This window comes from Taudactylus pleione, unplaced genomic scaffold (assembly GCF_031769625.1).
Source record: "Taudactylus pleione unplaced genomic scaffold, aTauple2 ptg000662l, whole genome shotgun sequence".
In the NCBI taxonomy this organism is placed as follows: Eukaryota; Metazoa; Chordata; class Amphibia; order Anura; family Myobatrachidae; genus Taudactylus; species Taudactylus pleione.
In genome coordinates this window covers 3,159,147-3,181,943 of record NW_028285064.1, presented here as the reverse complement: position 1 = coordinate 3,181,943, position 22,797 = coordinate 3,159,147, and the positions used below count along the sequence as shown (strand labels likewise).

Sequence of the window (22,797 nt, the reverse complement as noted above, 5' to 3'; positions counted from 1 at the left end):
CGTTGATGGACATCCCTACACACAGGGACTGATTCAGGGATGGACGCAATGACGATTATGGACACAGGGCCTAATTCAGCACGGATCGCTATTCAGCTTATACACACGCAACGCAGTTGCTAATATCAGTGGGGATATGTAAATGTTTGCTATCGCATTGCGATCGCAGCCTGACATACAGACGTCCACTTCCCTTTACTCACATACACATACTTTGGCAACATAGCGAAACAATCGGTAACATCGAGTAACATCGGACCCATACGCAGGTAAGACCTCCCTCAGGAATTGCTTACTTCAGCGTATGCTATGAGGCCTCAGGCTGCGTATGGTATCGCAGTGAATAAGTTATGCACGGCCTGCAACACCGTCCCAGCGCACTGGCACGCCTTGCGTTCGCCAAACCCCCCCCCCCCCCGTCACCACCCACAAACGGCTCTTCCTGTCAGGCACTCTGCCATGGGTCTACGTACACACTGCGATCTCATTCCCGATAGCAGTGGCTAGTTCCCACATGCGCACTGCGATGCATACACATGTGCAGATCGCGAAAATCAGCCGACTGCCTTCGGCTTAGCACTTGCGATCCTTGCTGAATCAGGCCCACAGGTCGAGCGATTGTTTGCCATTGTGCACACGTATAAGCCGTATTGCGAAGAATCCATCGCAAAGTGAGTGACAGGTAGTCAGCGTTTGGGGGTGGTAACGGGGATGGTCAGAAAAACACAAGTGTGTTTGACCGCTTAAACGCCGTTACATGGGCGTGCATGAATTATCCCTTGTGATCTCCTACACAACATGAGAGCCCTCTGCGTGTCAGGACAGCTGCTGAGTCTTTTATTTAAGAAGATTGTATTGTGTTTAATGTGTCTTAATACGAAGAGGTTATGCTCTAAGGGTCTTATTCAAATATGTACGCTAATACGTCCGATGCTGCGTATGTGGACGCAGATGTGCACAGCTGCGATGGTCTCAGTACATGTCCCGGTTGCTGTCGTATTAGCATACTTTCCACACATCCACAGTTGCAAAAATTGCATCTGCAGCAGCAATAGCTTACATCTCTGAATCAGGCCCAATATGGCTTACCACACGTTACGCTCCATTTTGTCACAAGCCCATTCATTATGCTTTTGAACTGCGGGAGGAAACCAGAGTGACTGGATGTACAATTGACCTTCTCGTTCAGCCATATACTATAGAGGTATACTGTATATGGCATGATGCCGGAGTCTTTGCTATCTTTTGCGCATGTGCCATCTTTTCTGGCCATTTCTGTGGCACTGGCTTCATATTTTGTTAACAAATAGCTGCATAATGGCCTCAGCCCGATCCTACCTTGTTCTGTGGAGCAGGGTGTGCAGCCATTTTAGATTAGCCCTTACTGGTAGACGTTTTATAAATCACAATGTTAAGAGAAATAACGTCCTCCCCCATCTGCAGAATGAATGTCCCCCTGCTTCTCCTTATCCTAGCAGTCATGTAACATTGTCACCGCTAATGTCACATGCCAATGATCAGTCCCCTCTGACCTGCGCTCTGCATGAGGGCATGGGTGGTGGGGTTATTGACACTGGAGAGGAGTAATACTACTGTGGAGGGGGGTTATACCAATGGTGGGAGCAGGGGCGTCTTAAGGGAGGAGGGGGCCTTCTCTGCATTCTCCGTGCAGGGCCCCCTCCTCTCTCCCTGGCGGTCGGCAGCCGACTGATGCGGCTGGCCGGCCACCACAGAAGCAGTAGACTCTGGACACTAGAGTGTGCCCAGAGTCTACTGTGGATGCGCAGAACGCCGGAAAAATGGCAGCGGCAGCCATTTTCCGGTGTTCTGTGCAGCACTGACACCCAATGCGGGACAGGTGAGTTTTAAATGATATGGGTGCAGGGTGTGCGGTGCGGGGCCCCCCTGGACTCAGGGGCCTGTGTGCCCCGCGCACCCTGCACCCATTATAGATACGCCCCTGGGTGGGAGGATATATAGCCATTGTGTGTGGGAAAATGCCAATGAAAGATGTACTGCCACTGGGAGAGGGTGGCTGCAATATTTCAATGGGGGGCATATGGGCACTGGTGGGTGGGTGGGAGGTAATGCCACTGGAGACACAAGTTCACAGGGGGATGGGGATACTACAAGAGCTGACGCCTATGGACACAGGTTGATGGGGGAATGCTACAATGGGTACTGTACATATGGACACTGGGTTGCGGAGACAATCCCACTAGGGAATCTATTGCCACTTTAGGGGGGTATAAATCTTCATGAGTCTTCTAGACACCAAGAGACACCCCCTAGCTAAGCTAGAGACACCCCCTAGCTGTATTTTGTTACAATGAAATAATAAATTAAATGTTCTTCACTTAATTACATAATAATAAACAAATGGTCAATCTCTCTATGTTTCACCGTGCGCTCATATATAATCCATGCACTGCAGAAAAGGCTGGTGCTTTGTCTAATGGATAGTAATAATAACAGCCAACAAGTAGTTTCCCTACAGCACTTAACGGCTTCAGAGCTGACAGACTGGACAATAAATACAATAACGCAAGGTAGACTTCCATACATTGATGTAAAATGACAAGTTCACGGTGTCCTTGTGTATGATTGTAAAATGTTGCTGGTCTTGTGCATGAATTATGGTGCAGCATATGACTAGAATTAAAAAAGTGCCAACAGTAGTAAAAATGTCATTGCTACTAGCTTCTGATAGATAAGTAACGCTAGAGAAAACGGAATTATATGTACAACTAATTTATAAAACTTTATTTGGGAACAATGCACTTTGCGGCTGGTGCTTTGACAAATATAGACTAAAAAGAACAAATTAAAGAAAAATAAATCATAATCTCCATCTGTACAGTAATTGTCATCTTTATTGAAAAAAATAAAATAAAGTTAATTAGAATAAATGACCGCTGTCATAGTACCACTGCTCTGAATGCCCATCCACATTGTACCAAAATCAGACGAAGGATTAGTTATGTCACTGAAACGTGATTATTTGTTCATGTGATTTTCCTTAAAATAATGGCTGTAAGTATGGATTCCACTGAATTTCAGCTGCAAACTGCCCCTCTGTGCTTGTACTTAATAGGTAAATGACTGTGCCGTCATGCCAACCTCCGGCTTCCCGACTGCCATATCCCGGCAAGGTACTAATGATAGGCGTGGAATCCCGACGGTTAGGGGCTCCTAGGGGAGACTTAGGGTTAGGCACCCCCCGGGAGGGTTAGGCTAGGGGAAGGGGAGGTTAGATTTAGGCACCCCCCCGGGAGGGTTAGGGTGCGGGGAGGGGGGTTAGGTTTAGGCACCCCTTGGGGGAGGTTAGGGTTAGGCACCCCTAAAGGAGGGTTAGGGGGGAATAGGTTAGGGATAGATTAGATACTTACCGTGTCGGGATCTAGTCCTGTCGAGCTTCTGACGTCGAGATTACATCTGCCGGGCTGACGTCCGGCGGGATATCATACCGATCCCGGTTCAGAGGTGGAAGCATATGCTGCTTCTTCTTCTGGCGGTCGCCTGTCTGCGGATTTATGCAAATGGAACTTTGTGTGAAAGGACTGAGGCTCCAATTTTGAGCATCTGTAGATGTTGTATTACCGCCTGGTGCCTCTTTAGACGCCACCATTGGTCGCACTATCGAACCTTGCACCAGCCCTATGGCAGCTGCAGATTTGACCTCCGAGTATGGCCTGCAACGTGAGTGGCTGAGAATCTGTGTACGCAAACACTTAGTGCCAGAATCTACACACGCTTATTGCCAGAATCTACTGCGCATGCGTGGGTCTTCGGGAAAATGGCACCCTCGCCGTTTTCCTGGGGACAGTAGTACTGCACATGCGCAGGTCACTGGGAAAATGTCTGCCGCCATTTTCCCAGTGACTTTTGCTGCTCTTCAGCGCCGGTCCAGCGCAGCAAAGCAGCACTACGGAGAGGTAAGTATAGGACATTGGGTGCAGTGTGGGCCCCCCATGGACCCAGGGGGCGGCCCGTGTGCCCTGCACCCATTATAGATATGCCCCTGTCGTAATCGCACCAGAGCCTTTGAGCGTACACTCTGTGAACCGCAGATTTTAGGGATTAAACATCAACTTTGCGTGCAATGTGTCTTGTAGATATTAGTTTTGTGTGTGTGCCCATTTATATGTCAAGCACGCTTGTGAGTGTGTCAAGGTGGGAGCATCGTCTTCTATGAGCACCATAATGGCTTAGTGGTTAGCATTGCTGCTGCCTGCCTCACAGCTTCAGGTTCATAAGTTCAATTTGGTGTTTCAGGGTGCTCTGGGTTTTAAAACAAACACATACGGTGTGCTGGCTTCTGTGAAATCAGACCCGTATTGTGTGTGCACTAGGGAATTTAGAATGCAAGCTCTGCTGGTTGAGGTGCTGTTGTGAACGATTGCGCCTTTCCTGCACAGTGCAGCACTATATAAACAATAATAAAGAACATTTCCTGATGAGGCGATGAGGGATGCTGGGCAGGTTAGTATATTGCTTACTGAATGCGAGATAGGCACAATAATAAGCGTCTTACTGCGCCAATACTTTCAATAAATAGAATTTCATGTTGCAGGACAAGATACGTAAAGGAGCTCCATGGAGTAAACATGTATGGGGTGTCCCCAGATACACACAGACTCCCCATAAGGACTGAACGTTTACATCTAGACATCGGCCTAAAGCCTTGGTGCTTTCCAGAGATGATTATTTAGGATTATTTCCCTGTCAATTTGGGGTTACATAGGGAGTCCATTTTAGAAGGACATAGGAGGAGATGATGATTTGGGATTATTCTCCAATTAGGGGCTACAGTACACAGGGAGCCCCCTATAGAACCATGTAGGTGGGAGATTTCCGATATGTATATTAGGGGTTAAACAGGGAGACCCCTGTAAAAGAATATAATGGAGATAATAATTTGAAGTTATTATCCTGTCAGTTCGGGGGTTACTAAGGTCATTATCCTGTCAGTTTGGGGTTACACAGGGAGCTCCCTATAGAAGGACATAGGGGAAGATAATGATTTGGAGCTATTGACCTGTCAGTTTGGGGTTACTAATGTCATTATCCTATCAGGTGTTACACAGGGAGCCCCCTAGAGATGACCATGGGGGGGGGGGGGAGATGATTTGGCATTATCCCGTCAATTTGGGGTTACTCACGAAGGAAGACCCCTATAGCAGGACATACACTGTGGAAATTAAGAAGTGAAGCTAGTATCCGGTCAGATAAGGGTTACACATGGAGCTCCCTAAAGAAAGGACATGGGGGAGGGATATGATTTAAGATTATTATCCTGACAGTTAGGGATTGCACAGGGAGTCCCATATAGAAGAACACGGAGAGGGGAGATGATTTTGGGTTATCCTCCCCTGCAGAAGGACACAGAGGGAGATAATGATTTAGGGTTATTCTCCTGTCAGGGGTTACACAGGGAGTTCCATATAGAAGGACAAGGGGTGAGATGATTTGGACCCGTCAGTTAGGGGTTACACATGGAAACCCCTATATATAGACATAGTGGCGAGGTGATGATTTGGAATGTTCAGTTAAGGGTTACACAGGGAACCCCCTATATATAGACATAGTGGGGAGGTGATGATTTGGAACGGTCAGTTAGGGGTTACACACGGAACCCCCTATATATAGACATAGGGGGGAGGTGATGATTTGGAGTTATTATCCTGTCAGTTCTGGGTTACTAAGGTCATTCTCCTGTCAGTTAGGGAATAGACAGGAAGCTCCCTATAGAAGGATATATGGGAAAATGATTTGGCATTATTAGCCTGTCAGTTAGGTGTTACATGGGAGGGGTCATTTGGGATTATCCTGTTACTTTGGGGTTAATCAGGATGAGATACCCCTATAGCAGGACATATTGTGGAAACTAAGAACTGAAGCTATTATCCTGTAAGGGGTTACACAGGGAGCTCCCTATAGAAAGACATGGGGGAGGGAGGGAGGGAGATGATTTGGGGTTATTCTCCTCTGCACAGGACAGAGAGGGGGATTAGGATCATGATTTAGGGTTATTCTCCTGTCAGGGGGTTACACAGGGAGTTCCATATAGAAGGACAAGGGGTGAGATGATGATTCAGAGCTGTCAGGGGTTACACAGGGTAACCATATATATAGTCATAGGGGGGAGGTGAATAGGGGGAAAATTATGATTTTGGGTTATGTTCTTGTCAGGGGTTACTCAGGCAGAGTGAGTGATTGGTGGCCAGGCCTGTGCTGCCGCCATTGGTGGTCTCTCCTCCCCTCTGTCCTGTGCCATGCTTCTGCCATTGGCTGCTGCCTGGCGGCCGGGGTGGTGGTCGTGCAGGCGCGGTGGTATTGGCTGGGCCGGACGCCACTGCTGCTGCTCTCCGTAGTCGCGTCCTCCGGCCGGTGACAGGCAGCGGCCCCCGGGGGGCTCCCCATCCCACCGCAAACCCACAGCATGGCGCCCCGTCACGGCCGCTTCACGGCTCGGCTCAGCCAGGAGCGAGGAGGCCTCTCCGGGACCCTCCGTCAACCGACGGCACTGAGCAACTGACCTCGCCAGGCCGAAAGGTATAACCGAGGGGGGCGAGGCCTCAGCTGCTGCAGAACCCCTTCCCGGCTTCCCGGGAGGGCTCTGTACCATCATCATCATCATCTCCCAGAGTGCGCAAGTCCTGTCCCCTGTCATACATTGTATATAGTGATACATGGTATATATTGAGTGGTCTCCTGTCATATATTGTATATAGTATTGTGAGGGAATATAGTGTGTGTCCTGTGTCATACATGATGTACAGTGTGTGACCCCCTCGTGTATGTACCTCTGTCATACAGAGTGTATAGTGTCTGTACCCCTGTCATATATGGTGTATTGTTAGTGTATCCCCCTGTCATACATGGTGCATAGTGCGTGTTCCCCCTGACCTACATGGTGCATAGTGCAGGTCCCCCCGGTCATATATGGTGTATTGTTAGTGTATCCCCCTGTCATACATGGTGCATAGTGCGTGTTCCCCCTGACCTACATGGTGCATAGTGCGTGTCCCCCCTGACCTACATGGTGCATAGTGCGTGTCCCCCCTGACCTACATGGTGCATAGTGCGTGTCCCCCCTGACCTACATGGTGCATAGTGCGTGTCCCCCCTGACCTACATGGTGCATAGTGCGTGTTCCCCCTGACCTACATGGTGCATAGTGCGTGTTCCCCCTGACCTACATGGTGCATAGTGCGTGTTCCCCCTGACCTACATGGTGCATAGTGCGTGTTCCCCCTGACCTACATGGTGCATAGTGCGTGTCCCCCCTGACATGCATAGTGCGTACCCCTGTCATATATGATGTATTGTTAGTTACCCCCCTGTCATACATGGTGCATAGTGCAGGTCCCCCCGGTCATACATGATGTATAGTGTGTATCCCACTGTCATACATGGCGCATAGTGCGTGTCCCCCCTGTCATACATGGTGCATAGTGCGTGTCCCCCCTGACATGCATAGTGCGTACCCCTGTCATATATGATGTATTGTTAGTTACCCCCCTGTCATACATGGTGCATAGTGCAGGTCCCCCCGGTCATACATGATGTATAGTGTGTATCCCACTGTCATACATGGCGCATAGTGCGTGTCCCCCCTGTCATACATGGTGCATAGTGCGTGTCCCCCCCGTCATGCATTGTGCATAGTGCATGTGCCCCCCGTCATGTATGGCGCATAATGCGTGACCCCCCTGTCATGTATGGTTCATAATTCGTGTCCCCCCTGTCATGTATGGTGCATAGTGCGTGCCCCGCCTGTCATGCATGTCCCCCTTGTCATGTATGGTGCATAGTGCATGCCCCCTTATCACGTATGGTGCATAGTGCATGCCCCCTTATCATGTATGGTGCATAGTGCGTGTCCTCCCTGTCATGTATGGTGCATAGTGCGAGTCCCCCCTGTCATGCATAGTGCGTGTCCCCCCTGTCATGCATGGTGTATAGTGTGTGTTCAGTCTTACATGGTGTCTAGTTTGTGTGTGTCCCTGTCAAACTTAGTGTATAGTGTGTGGGTCCTCCTCTCAGTATATTATGTACTGATACATCATACATAGTTATGCATTGTATATATTGTATATTCTGATGTATTATAGTGTGATACATTGTAAATATATCATAGTGATATATGGCGGATAGTTCAAATAGGTGCGAGTCGGCTCCTGCGAGCTGTTCTGTCAACGAACTTGCACTGTGAAATTCAGTTGCAATTCAATTGCAAACTCGTATTGCTTTTTCAAAAGAAATTCACTATTTTTTGTGCGCACGCCTCTGAGCAGGTGAAAAGGTAGGGAAAAATCTGTATTCTAATGTTAAAAGTTGGTTCACGGTGCAGAACTACTGGCAGGTGTGTGGAGGTGAAAATGATGTGGGACAGGTATACGGAGCTGTAATGATGTGGGACAGGTATACGGAGGTGTAATGATGTGGGACAGGTATGTGGAGGTGTAATGATGTGGGACAGGTATGTGGAGGTGTAAATGCTGTGGGACATGTATGTGGAGGTGTAATGATGTGGGACAGGTATGTGGAGGTGTAATGATGTGGGACAGATATGTGGAGGTGAAAATGATGTGGGACAGGTATGTGGAGGTGTAAATGATGTGGGACAGGTATGCAGAGGTGTAAATGATGTGGGACAGATATGTAGAGGTGAAAATGATGTGGGACAGGTATGTGGAGGTGTAATGATGTGGGACAGATATGTGGAGGTGTAAATGATGTGGGACAGGTATGCGGAGGTGTAAATGATGTGGGACAGGTATGTGAAGGTGTAAATGATGTGGGACAGGTATGGGGAGGTGTAAATGATGTGGGACAGGTATGTGGAGGTGTAAATGATGTGGGACAGGTATGGGGAGGTGTAAATGATGGGGGAGCAGGTGTGTGGAGGTGTAATGATGGGGGACAGGTATGTGGAGGTGTAATGATGGGGGACAGGTATGTGGAGGTGAAAATGATGTGGGACAGGTATGCGGAGGTGAAAAATGATGTGGGACAGGTATACGGAGGTGAAAAATGATGTGGGACAGGTATACGGAGCTGTAATGATGTGGGACAGGTATGTGGAGGTGTAATGATGTGGGACAGGTATGTGGAGGTGAAAATGATGTGGGACAGGTATGCGGAGGTGTAAATGATGTGGGACAGGTTTGTGGAGGTGTAAATGATGTGGGACAGGTATGGGGAGGTGTAAATGATGTGGGACAGGTATGGGGAGGTGTAAATGATGTGGGACAGGTATGGGGAGGTGTAAATGATGTGGGACAGGTATGCGGAGGTGTAAATGATGTGGGACAGGTATGCGGAGGTGTAAATGATGTGGGACAGGTATGCGGGGGTGTAAATGATGTGGGACAGGTATGCGGAGGTGTAATGATGTGGGACAGGTATGTGGAGGTGTAATGATGTGGGACAGGTATGTGGAGGTGTAATGATGTGGGACAGGTATGCGGGGGTGTAAATGATGTAGGATAGGTAGGTGGAGGTGTAAATGATGTGGAGCAGGTATGTGGAGGTGTAATGATGTGGGACAGGTATGTGGAGGTGTAATGATGTGGGACAGGTATGTGAAGGTGTAATGATGTGGGACAGGTATGTGGAGGTGTAAATGATGTGGAGCAGGTATGTGAAGGTGTAAAGATGCGCAGTAGATATATGGAGGTGTAAAATGATGTTGCAAGGGTATGTAGAGGTGTGAGTGATTTGGGATAGGTATGTGGAGGTGTAAATGAGGTGTTGTATTGATGGGAGAGGAATTTTTGAACATGCAGATGGGAGCTAAAAGTGTTTATTCTAACTTTTCAAAAATGTTTCTAAAATCACTGCAAACTCACTGTACAGACATTTTCCTGTACTCCAAAGTGCTGGAAAGTCTATAATTTGATGAAAAACACTTGCTTCCTATCATTTTTCAACCATCATTAGAAAGTGCAAAAATCAGCCATTTGCCACCATTTAAGAGCCTCCAGTAGTTTCCTTATGGCCACTAACAGCCTTCTATATGGTCCTGATATCTCAGTTGTCACTTTTTTGGGGTCCAGAATGGTTTCCCCACTTTTTCATGCTCCTCTCCTAGTTCAATTCTTGTATCTTCGCAGCGAGTTGCACAAATTGGCTTTTATAATTGGATTACACCTGTCTGGGGTGCGCACATTAGTGCAAAGTGTGTACGTTTCATGAAGCAAACTCACCCCTAACTGAATTAACCCCATGGTGTCTAGTGCCTGTCCCTCTGTCACATATGGCATATAGTGCTACATTGTATATAATGACATGTATGTAGTGTAGGTCCTCCTGTCATACATTGTATATAGTGACACCACACATGGTATATAGTAACACATTGTATATAATGACACGTTGTATGTAGTGCAGGTCCTCCTGTCAAACATTGTATATAGTGACACATTGTATATAGTGACACATTGTATATCGAGCTAGATTGCATACAGGATAATGTGGCTCCTCCTTTCATACGTTGTATATAGTGACTCCACACATGGTATATAGTGTTACATTGTATATAATGACACGTATGTAGTGCAGGTCCTCCTGTCATACATTGTATATAGTGACACCACACAGGGCTGCCATCAGAAATTTTGGGGCCCGGTACTGAGAAAATAGGCAGTGCCCACCGGGGTATAGGGCAGACTTGGGTGGAGTTGTGGATAATGTGGGTGGAGCTATTTCGTGGGTGGTGCATCAATTGGTATGTAAATCAGGGATGGCTAGACATGGTGGATGGGGGGCACAGGGTAGAGAAGGCTGGATATTAATGGGGGGCACAGGGCAGGGAAGGCTAAAAAAGCGGGGGCACTTGGCTGAGAAGAGTGTATTGGAGTGGCAAAGGGCAGGGAAGGCTGGCTTGGTCTGAGGGGGCAAAGGGCAGGGAAGGCCAGCTGGACTAGGGGAGGGGCAGAGAAGGCAGGCAGGCTGGCTAGACATAGGGGTGCCGCAAGAAAGACTGGCAGGACTAGGACAGGGAAGACAGGCTGGCTGGACCAGAAGGGGGGGAGAAGGGAGTGCATGGAAGGCTGACTGAATTGGTGGGGTAGGCAGGGAAGGATGGCTTGCTAGACTGTGGGGGGGGCAGGGAAGGATTTCTGGCTGCACTGGTGGGGGGGTTGGGCAGGGAAGGAAGGCTGGCTGCACTGGTGAGGGGGCAGGGAAGGATGGTTTGCTGGACTGGGGGGGTAGGCAGGGAAGGATGGCTGGACTGGGGGGATAGGCAGGGAAGGATGGCTGGCTGGACTGGGGGGTAGGCAGGGAAGGATGGCTGGCTGGACTGGGGGGATAGGCAGGGAAGGATGGCTGGCTGGACTGGGGGGATAGGCAGGGAAGGATGGCTGGCTGGACTGGGGGGATAGGCAGGGAAGGATGGCTGGCTGGACTGGGGGGATAGGCAGGGAAGGATGGCTGGCTGGACTGGGGGGATAGGCAGGGAAGGATGGCTGGCTGGACTGGGGGGATAGGCAGGGAAGGATGGCTGGCTGGACTGGGGGGATAGGCAGGGAAGGAAGGCTGGCTGGACTGGGGGGATAGGCAGGGAAGGAAGGCTGGCTGGACTGGGGGGATAGGCAGGGAAGGCTGGCTGGACTGGGGGGATAGTCAGGGAAGGATGGCTGGCTGGACTGGGGGGATAGGCAGGCAGGGAAGGAAGGCTGGCTGGACTGGGGTGATAGGCAGGGAAGGATGGCTTGCTGGACTGGGGGGTGGGCAGGGAAGGAATGCTGGCTGGACTGGGGGGTGGGTAGAGAAGGAAGGCTGGCTGCACTAGGGGGTAGGCAGGGAAGGTAGAATGGCTGCACTGGGGGTGGGTGGGCAAGGAAGGAAGGCTGGCTGCACTGGGGGTGGGTGGGCAAGGAAGGAAGGCTGGCTGCACTGGGGGTGGGTGGGCAAGGAAGGAAGGCTGGCTGCTCTGGGGGGGTGGGCAAGGAAGGAAGGCTGGCTGCACTGGGGGGTGGGTAGAGAAGGAAGGCTGGCTGCACTAGGGGGGTAGGCAGGGAAGGTAGAATGGCTGCACTGTGGGTGGGCAAGGAAGGAAGGCTGGCTGCACTGGGGGGGTGGGCAAGGAAGGAAGGCTGGCTGCACTGGGGGGGTGGGCAAGGAAGGAAGGCTGGCTGCACTGGGGGGTGGGCAGGGAAGGAAGGCTGGCTGGATTTGGGGAGGGGCAGGGAAGGCAGTATGGCTGGCTAAAATGGGGGGGAGGGCAGGCTGGCTGGACTGGGGGGCAGTGCAGGGAAGGCTATCTGGCCTCGAGTGGGGGCACAAGACAGGGTCAACAGAAGTACCTGAGAAAGGGGCCAGGGTTTGCAGCTTCGAGTAGTGCACCGGGCCGCAGGCGTAGAAAAAAAGCATCTTCGTTGCGGCATTTCAACTATGGAGCCGGTCCTGAGCCAATCACATCTCACGGAACAGCAGCCAATCAGGAGCAGCCGCTCCTGATTGGCTGCTGTTTCGTGACCTAAGATTTATCTCGCGGTCAGCTCAGTACTACTATTGAGCTGGCCGCGAGCCAATCACAGCTCGCGGAACAGCAGCCAATCAGGGGTGGCTGTTCCTGATTGGCAGCTGTTCCGCGAGCTGTTGTTGGATCGCAGGCGGCTCCATAGTAGTGCCGCAGCACCACCACCGATGCTCTACCTCCCTCGCCGAGTCACCGCTGCCACCCGGGCCCCCTCTCTCTCCGGGCCCAGGACAGGAGGCCCGGCAGCCCCCCCCTGATGGCGGCCCTGACACCACACATTGTATATAGTGTTACATTGTATATAATGACACGTTTTATGTAGTGCAGGTCCTCCTGTCATACATTGTATATAGTGACACCACACATTGTATATAGTGACACATTGTATATAGTGACACATTGTATATAGTGCAGGTCCTCCTGTCATACATTGTATATAGTGACACCACACATTGTATATAGTGACACATTGTATATAGTGACACATTGTATATAGTGCAGGTCCTCCTGTCATACATTGTATATAGTGACACCACACATTGTATATAGAGACACATTGTATATAGTGACACATTGTATATAATGACACGTTGTATGTAGTGCAGGTCCTCCTGTCATACATTGTATATAGTGACACCACACATTGTATATAATGACACATTGTATATAATGACACGTTGTATGTAGTGCAGGTCCTCCTGTCATACATTGTATATAGTGACACCACACATGGTATATAGTAACACATTGTATATAATGACACGTTGTATGTAGTGCAGGTCCTCCTGTCATGCATTGTATATAGTGACACCACACATTGTATATAGAGACACATTGTATATAATGACATGTTGTATGTAGTGCAGGTCCTCCTGTCACACATTGTATATAGTGACACATTGTATATAGCGCTAGATTACGTAAAGTTAAATGTGGCTCCTCCTGTCATACATTGTATATAGTGCTAGATTTTATATAATGACACATTGTATATAGAGCCTAAAAACAACAACATTTTTTGCCAGCTGGGTAAATACTGTCTACTTTTGCATGTATCCCACAAATACTTGACAACTTTATTTTCACACCGCAATTTAGATTTAAGTTTGGTCCTCACATCTATTGTAAATTTCTCTACACATTTTAAATCTGCCCCACCACCAAGGTGCACAGTCACTTGCTCTATTTTGTTTTACTCCCAATTAGGCCCATAGTGCTACTGTAGTTTGTATATAGTGAGGGTCCTCCTGTCATACATTGTATATGGTGATACATGATATATAGTGATACATTGTATATAGCATGTGTCCTTCTGTGATACATTGTATATAGTGTGGGTCTTCCTGTGATAGATTATATATAATGCAGGGCCTCCTGTCATACATTGTGTATAGTGATACAATGTATGTAGTATGTGTCCTCCTGTCCTACACTGTGCAGAGTGCTGGTCCTCCTGTCATACACTGTATAGATTAGGAATAGGGAATGTCTGGCCCTCCAGCTGCTGTGGAACTACGTATCCCAGCATGCCATGCCACAGTAGTGCTGTTAGGGCATGGTAAAACTATTGCAGGGCATACTAGGATGTGTAGTTCCACTGCAGCTGGAGTGCCTGAGGTTGCCTACCCCTGGAAAACAGTGCGGGTTTTCCTGTGGTACGTCATAAATAGTCAGGACATCACAGACAGGAATAGAGGATATTCTCCACATTTCTAGTCAGTGGCGGGCTGGGCCGGGGGGCAGGGTGCCATGTGCCCCCCGGGCCGCAGCGTCATGCGGGCTGCGGGCCGGTGCAGTCTGTGTCACTGTGACACAGACTGCACCGCGTGTGTAGCGCTGACCGGACGGAGTTCGGTCAGCGATACACTGACAAACATACAGCCGCCGGCTCCGGCAGCTGTGTGTTTGTTTAGATCAGCAGCCAATGAGAGTCTGTCAGACTCTCATTAGCTGCTGCTGCGCCCACTGCAGGAGCCGCTCCATCTTCTGGCTCGCGCAGTGGGCAATGGGAGAGACGTCATGATGTCGTATGACATCTCTCCCATAATGCAGAGCGGCCCGGCCCGGGAGGACAGACGGAGGAGCAGATGGCGGGAGTGGGGATTCAGGTAAGTGTTTTTTTTTATTTTGTTTTTTTAGTAGTAGTCCCCCCCTTGTAGTGCCCCCTACTACTGGGGGCACTACAAGGGGGAGGGGACTACTACTACTGGGGGCACTATAAGAGGGCTACTACTACTACTGGGGGTACTACAAGGGGGGTGGGGGACTACTACTACTGGGGGCATTACAAGGGGGGGACTACTACTGGGGGCACTACAAGGGGGGGACTACTACTACTGGGGGCACTACAAGGGGGGGACTACTACTACTGGGGGCACTACAAGGGGGAGGGGACTACTACTACTGGGGGCACTATAAGGGGACTACTACTACTGGGGGCACTACAAGGGGGGTGGGGGACTACTACTACTGGGGACACTACAAGGGGGGGACTACTACTACTGGGGGCACTACAAGGGGGAGGGGACTACTACTGGGGGCACTATGAGGGGACTACTGCTACTACTACTACTGGGGGCACTACAAGGGGTGGAGGACTACTACTACTACACTACAAGGGGGGGGACTACTACTACTGGGGGCACTACAAGGGGGAGGGGACTACTACTACTGGGGACTTCTACTACTGTGGGCACTATAAGGGGACTACTACTACTACTGGGGGCACTACAAAGGGGGTGGGGGACTACTACTACTGGGGACTACTACTACTGGGGACACTACAAGGGGGGGGGGACTACTACTACTGGGGACACTACAAGGGGGGACTACTACTGCTGGGGACACTACAAGGGGGGGACTACTACGGGGGGGCACTACAGGGGGGGGACTACTACTACTGGGGGCACTACAAGAGGGGGACTACTACTAATGGGGACACTACAAGGGGGGACTACTACGGGGGGCACTACAGGGGGGGACTACTACTACTGGGGGCACTACAAGGGGGGGGACTACTACTAATGGGGGCACTGCAAAGGGGGGGGACTACTACTACTGGGTGCACTACAAAGGGGGGGGACTACTACTACTGGGGGCACTACAAGGGGGGGGACTACTACTGGGGGCACTACTGGAGGCCTGCATAAGGGTGTTCTCTCCTGTGGCACACGGGGGCACTGCATATGGGCACTACGACAGGGGGCTATCCTAATCTTTATTTTTACCTTACATTAATCCCATATGGACCCACCTCCTCCCTGGAACACTTGAGGGGGGGGGGGGCGCCGTAGCACGCATATTCTTCAGACACCCTGGCTACACGCTACTCCTCTGCCAGGGCCGCCTGCATGCATTTGCCCTCCAGGCTAAAAGTTGACAGCCAGCCCCTGTCTCTAGTGAGAGATCTTCTCTTCATGTGTACACTCCATTCTGTGTTTATGTGAGTACAGTATATAGCTAGAGATTGTCCTACAGTAAATGAGGTTATGTGACATGCCTAGAGGTGTTTTATTTTCCTCATAGCATATACAAAAGCATTACTTGAAATGTGAAAACATAGAACATTGCTTATATAGTACAAGAGTACTCATCTATATATTTTGTAGTTGGCAAAACTCAATAGATTTTTTTATTTTTCTTATAAAAGAAGTCTCCTTTTTTTGTCCTTTGCTGATTGGGCTTGGAGATATTGCTACCTGCTTGTGAAGCTCTGAATTGTGCATTACTCTGTCCTGTTACACTGTAGACTGCTACATTGATTTACATGGCTGGTTCCTCAACCGCTTCATGAAACCAGCTTATGAATCATGAATGTATATATTTGCAGAACTCGGACATAGGGGGTATCCTATTAGCTGCGATAACGATAAGTTTTCTCTGGAGAAAACATTTTGCACCTAGCGCCCGAATTTGCTGCTTATCGCATGTATGCGCTCTCCCGTTTATCATGCTATCATATTGTAAAACTGGAGATAACCAATTCACACCATAATTCTTGCATGGATGACAGGTGATAAGCACAGGTGAAAATGGGAAAATCAGCCTGTAGCCCCCAAAAAGGTAATCGAAGATAGGGTAATGGTTTGGGAGTGTGTTAGTGGCCATAATCCAAGGGTTTGGGGTTATTAAATTGTGTCCAATGGCTGTTATGTGCTTTTTTTTCTCTAACAGTAAAAAAATTATAGCAATATTTGTTGGCGAAGATAAATGCTGTAGTTAAATTAGGGGTACATTAAAATGGGTGTGAGTATATCTTTGTGTCATTATAGGGCATTTTTTTTTTTTTTTTTTAAATACACCTGTCATTTGCACCTGCAATGTTTAAAACACCTGTCCCATCCATACAGCACCCCCATATACCTATCCCATCCATACATCACCCCCATATACCTGTCCCATCCATACAGCACCCCAATATACCTGTCCCATCCATACAGCACCCCCATATACCTGTCCCATCCATACAGCACCCCCATATACCTATGCCATCCATACATCACCCCCATATACCTGCCTCATCCATACAGCACCCCCATATACCTGTCCCATCCATACAGCACCCCCATATACCTGTCCCATCCATACAGCACCCCCATATACCTGTCCCATCCATACAGCACCCCCATATACCTATCCCATCCATACATCACCCCCATATACCTGCCTCATCCATACAGCACCCCCATATACCTGTCCCATCCATACAGCACCCCCATATACCTATCCCATCCATACATCACCCCCATATACCTGCCTCATCCATACATCACCCCCATATACCTGTCCCACCCATACAGTACCCCAATATACCTGTCCCATCCATACAGCACCCCCATATACCTGTCCCATCCATACATCACCCCCATATACCTGCCTCATCCATACAGCACCCCCATATACCTGTCCCATCCATACATCACCCCCATATACCTGTCCCATCCATACAGCACCCCCATGTACCTGACCCATCCATACAGCACCCCCATACCATTGCATGAAGCAATCATTTAAAGAGGTATATGCAGAACAAGCATGATTACACACGTGTGTGTGTGTGTGTGTGCATATGTGTGTGTGTATATGTATATATATATATATTTTTTTTTATATAATTACCTTGGCTCCCCCCTATTTGTTTACACCCTGAAATACAAACCTATTGCTACAACTGTTATATATGAAACGGTAACCTAGGTGTGGTAGGATATTAAACAAAGCAAACCACAAAATGAATCAGGCTGTATCTTGGCTGTGTTACTGATGGAAGTTTTTATTTTTCATACCGTCTACTACTTTTTCAGCAAAGTAATGAAGAAGTAATGTTTTCATCTGTTGCATTTATCTTTTTTTTAATGATTAATAGGACAGACTCGTGTCCCAATAACCTAGGGTCTGTGCTGCTTTTTGCTACTAGATTCTTTTTACTTGAAGTTTTTCATTTTCATGTATTTAGTCACTTTTAGGCCGCAGTTGTGAGGGGGCAGTGACACATATTTTGCAACTGAGATTAAGAAGAAATATAAAGTGACTTTTAGATATTAGTGGAATAGAAATAGCCTATTAATCTATTAATACATGTTTATCATTGCACTGATTTATTATTATTATTATTTATAAGATTCTACATAGTTTCAGCAGCATCGTACAGGGGAAATGCAAAGTAACAAAATCTGTCCTATCAATGGAAGAGGAAATGGGATGTAGTCTGGAAGCCGACGGTCGAAATACCAACCACCGGCTTCCCGAAGGGGGTCTAATGATAGGCGTCGAAATCCAGACGCCTATCATCCTTACGCCGGGAGCCTGACGCCCGGCATACCGAACGAATGTAAGCCGATCGGCGGGCGCGGACAGCTGTGGGGGGGGGAGGGTTAGGCTAGGAGAAGGGGGGGTTAGGTTTAGGCACCCCCGGGGAGAGATTAGGGTTAGGCACACACCCCCCCCCCCCCTGGGAGGGCTAGGTTTAGGCTGCAGGGAGGGGGGCTAGGTTTAGGCACTTACAGGGGGAAGGTTAGGCACTAGGGGCGGAGGTTAGGTTTAGGCACCCCTAAAGGAAGGATGGGGTTGGGGGGGGCCTGCAATGTGCCATTGTGATGACCTTTAAATTGCCACGATTTAGCCCCTAAATCAGTGATTCCCAACCTCGGTACTCAAGGCACACTAACAGTCCTGGGTTTAGTGATATCCATGCCTGAGCACAGATGGTTAAATCAAAATAACTGAGGTACTAATTAAGTCACCTGTGCTCAAGTATGGCTATCCTTAATACCTGGACTGTTAGTGTGCCTTGAGGATCGTGGTTGGGAACACCTGCCCTAAATGTTAGTTTTCAGCCCCATAGAGGAATACACTAAAATATGCAAATGAAGGCTACCTTTTTACCAGTGCTTTTATTATTGCTGCTGAAACCATTTCTGTTAAATGTGGCTTGGAGCATTTAGCAATGTATCATAAATGTTATATGTGGCCAGTTTTATCCAGGAGATATTTGTCTGCTAATGAACTTGGGGCCTGATTCAGAGCCGCTCGTAAGCGGCCGCTCGTTCGTTCCGAGCGATGTTAGCCCAACTGCGCATGCGTACGGATCGTTATACGCATGCGCTAACCAGTCAGTGCGGCCGAAATTCATGTGCTCGCAAAATAGCGAATGCCTGCTATTTTGAGTGACAGGATGAGGCGTATGTGGGTGGTAACAGGGGAAGGTGCTTGAAAATGGGGAGTGGAAATCAGAACGCAGGCGTGCTTAAAGGTCAAAACGGGCGTTTTATGGGTGTGCATATTTAAAACAGCAGCGTCATGGACCACGTCACTGGGTTATTTTATAGTCAGAACTGCTCGCAAAATTGTGGTAGCAAACACCAACCCCAAGAATAGCGAGCAGTTCATACCCTTGTCGATGTACTCGATTAATCTAATAAATAGCGGACATGACGTAGGATGCGAGCGGCCAGGGGGCGTATTTTTCCAAAAAACGAACGCAAGTTTTGTTCGCTCGTTCAGACATAGAGGCGTGAACAGACCGCAAACAGCGAACGGTTCATTTGAATAGCCACCCCTAGTTTTAGAACGAACGACCGGAAATAGCGAGTGGCTCTGAATGAGGGCCTTGGTACTGACTTTGGGCCTGATTCAGACCCACTCGCAAGCGGCTGTCTGCTCGCAAGTGGGTCGATGTTGTGCACTGCGCATGCGCACGACGGAGGGAGCTCCGTAGTGCGCATGCGCGAGACGCGACGAGCGAAGGAAAGTCCTTCGCTCGTTGTCTGATCAAAGGGTGCGTGCTGTCGATGTTGATTGACAGCACGCCCCCTTTGGTGGGCGTGCCGGGGGCGTGCCTCCCTGCCGGGGGCGTTCCCAAGGGAACGCCTACCGTCAGAAGCCGGCCCACTGACATCACTAGTGATGTCAGTGGGAGTGATTTTGGCTCTGATAGAGCCAAAATCACTCCGACCATCGCGGCCATCAAACTGCACGCTCGTATAGGCTGTGGGTGGTGACCCACAGCTATACGAGCATCCAGGAGGACGCTCCAGAATTATGGAGGGCGGCCCTCATTCAGAGCGTGCGCTCTGCTCAGAGCGTACGGCTCTGAATGAGGGCCTTTGTCCGAATGAACTTGGACGCAATTAATCAAATGGTGATGTAAAACGTACATTTCCCATCAGTTAATTAATTGAGCCCACGTTAGCAGAAAGTCTGTGCTAATCTCTGGAGCATCACCCGTCTATCTGCATGACGTGGGTCACGTTACGTCTCTGGGGCAAGTTATGTGAATCGGCGGATGCTAATACAGGGAATGAAAATAAATGTAAATTGCATCAAGTTGTCATAATAAGCTCGACACCTACTGTGATTAGTCCCATTGACTTTCTGTGATGTGATGTGTATTCTTCAGCTCCGCATGTTTTCAGTATCTCCAATCATTAGCGCTAATTCAATTATGGAATTATGGGCCTGATCCAATGCTGTACACTAAAGGCACAGCGTCCATGCCCACTGCCGCCATCTCTGATCCGATTGCTGCATCTGAAAACGCAGCATCGGTTCACCATTGCGACCAGCATCAGCCATCTGAGTGAGCCCAAGGCTACTCAGAATGGACGCCTCATCTCTGCTGACGAGGCCAGCAAATCTGTGTCGGAAGATGCAGACCCTGGCTTAGGCAGGCCTCAAAAATGGGGCCTGTTTTCGAGAACGCAGCCTGATGGCACCTCGGCCGCAGCATGTCATTCGGGCTGCGACGTCAAGGGCACTGTGACCGGAAGCCCCAGCACCATTTCTGGACATGCGCACTGCGACTTCGGTGCATGCTCGGTTTAAAAAGCAGTGTTCCAACTGTATAAATATAGCCTCCCCTCCTAATCAGCCCTTATTATATGTCCTAGATTGAGATGAGATAATGTTGGGAAGAATAGGAAATCGTGCACCACCAGGTGTCCCTAATGACCGGTGAGAAGCATGCTTTAATTTAGAGTTGTGGATAGTCCTGGACTGTACCCCAGGAGCACCAACATGATCCAGGCAGTGCGGTGGTGCTGGTAGGAAAAAAAGCTGAGAAGGCACAGAAACGCCACCCACATTCCTTCCTCAAAGTAGTGGCACAGCATTTATAGGATACATGGACTTTAGGGATATCCAACACAAGGTAACCTTTTGATGGTTTAACAATTGATAATTGGTTAGTTAGTGTGCATATGCAATGTACCTTGGAATGAGCTTTCCTGTGGACACTCCTCCGGCCTGGTGTCCTCAGCAGAAGGGACATCATCAGCCATCGGTTGGCAGTCCCGATAAATGGATGGAAAAAGCATTTCCAATGAATTGTGAAAATGGATGTTTACAAACTGATGGCCAGCCGTAAGGCACATTAGCCCATTAGTGGACCTGTGGCTCGGTCTTCCAGCTGGTGGCTAGCATGCCTATGTAGTGTGATCTCTCACTCTCAACTGTGCCGACCACATCATCCATAAAGAAACTCTCAAAACGGGATATTGGATCACTCTTATGTTATCTATGCGTCATTTTAAAATTCCCTTTCAATACTTACATTGAATAGCAGATCAGACACAAACATCGTGAAATGTATGTAGTAAAAAAATAATGAATTCTTTCACTCTCTCCGCGCAAACGTCCTGTTCTTGGGGTTTTGTGCAGCGCTCGTATAGAGTTATGTGCATAGCGCTTCCATAGGAAAATAGAAATCGAGTATGCTCCACATGTCGCAGGGTTAAAAATATACAGCATTGGTTATTACAGGCTACAGGATTACCTCTTCCATCAATTATATAAATCTAGACATAGAAACCCCATTGGCATTATTTGAGGGAGGGTGTATGAAACTTGGAAAACTCTTACAAAGTCTACCACTAAGATTACATTTTTTTTATTTATTTATTAAATATATAGAACATTTGACCATATAATAAAACTATTTACTTAAGCAAACAGTAAAGCAATCAAAAATCAGCCAATGCGAACCACCGAACCAATATTTAATCAAAGCAAATACACATATTAAACAATATAAAATACACAGCTATTTGTTATTTTAGATTGTTTTATATCTAATACACACACATGTATAAGCACAAAGGGGCTCGATACAGAGTTAGTCACCAATCGGAAGCTCCTAAAAGCCACAAGTGCAAATTTATCTCCATATTGAACTGCAGTAACGACATAATAATAAGGTAATGCTTGTGGGGTGAATGCTATCTTTCTGTTATCTAGGGACACATGATAGGATAGGGAATGTACATGATCTATAATAATACAGTGCAAGTACTCGATAATGGGTGTAATTTGCACTGACTGACAAAAGCTGCTCCTGAGATGTAGCCGTGTGTAAAAGCTCAGTAGTGCTCCTTATTACCTATTATTAAATTACATGAAGACATATTATAAATGTGTTTGTTGCTGGGTTTTGTTTGAAAATGTATTAACAGCTTCACTGTGATGTTCCACTACAAAGGACCACAGAACAGAATTTATGCCCAAGCCTATCTTGTAGGCTTCTCGTTGGTCAGGGGCAACCTCGGTGACCTGAGCCACAAAAACCATCTCTTCCCATACAATGACCAGTAACTAGTATCTCAGTTCTTTTAAATGTGAACTTCTCATCACTAGGTTCTGACTGTCCATTTTTTTGTAGCTTACAGAGCTAATATTTGAATATTTAGGTGTTTTTTGCATTTTAAATATATGACTAATTTTGGGGTTTGCTCATGATTTCTCTTCCACCCTTGCATTAGGGCATGTTCTGTGTGTCACTTGCAGCCAACAGATGCCACTATAGAGGCAAG

General features: G+C 48.3%; 1 protein-coding gene across 6 annotated transcripts in view; it reads left to right on the top strand.

Annotated features, from left to right (window-relative positions):
- Window positions 1-22,797, top strand: part of ST3GAL3 (ST3 beta-galactoside alpha-2,3-sialyltransferase 3) — a 494,104-nt gene that overhangs the window by 51,160 nt on the left and 420,147 nt on the right. Inside the window, exon 1 of one of the 6 annotated variants that reach the window (XM_088455665.1) lies at window positions 6,239-6,555. The exons of 1 other annotated variant lie outside the window; for it this stretch is intronic. The gene's annotated coding sequence lies outside the window, so the exon portion shown is untranslated. 4 more of the 6 variants (XM_088455668.1, XM_088455669.1, XM_088455670.1 and 1 more) reach the window with 4 other exon arrangements.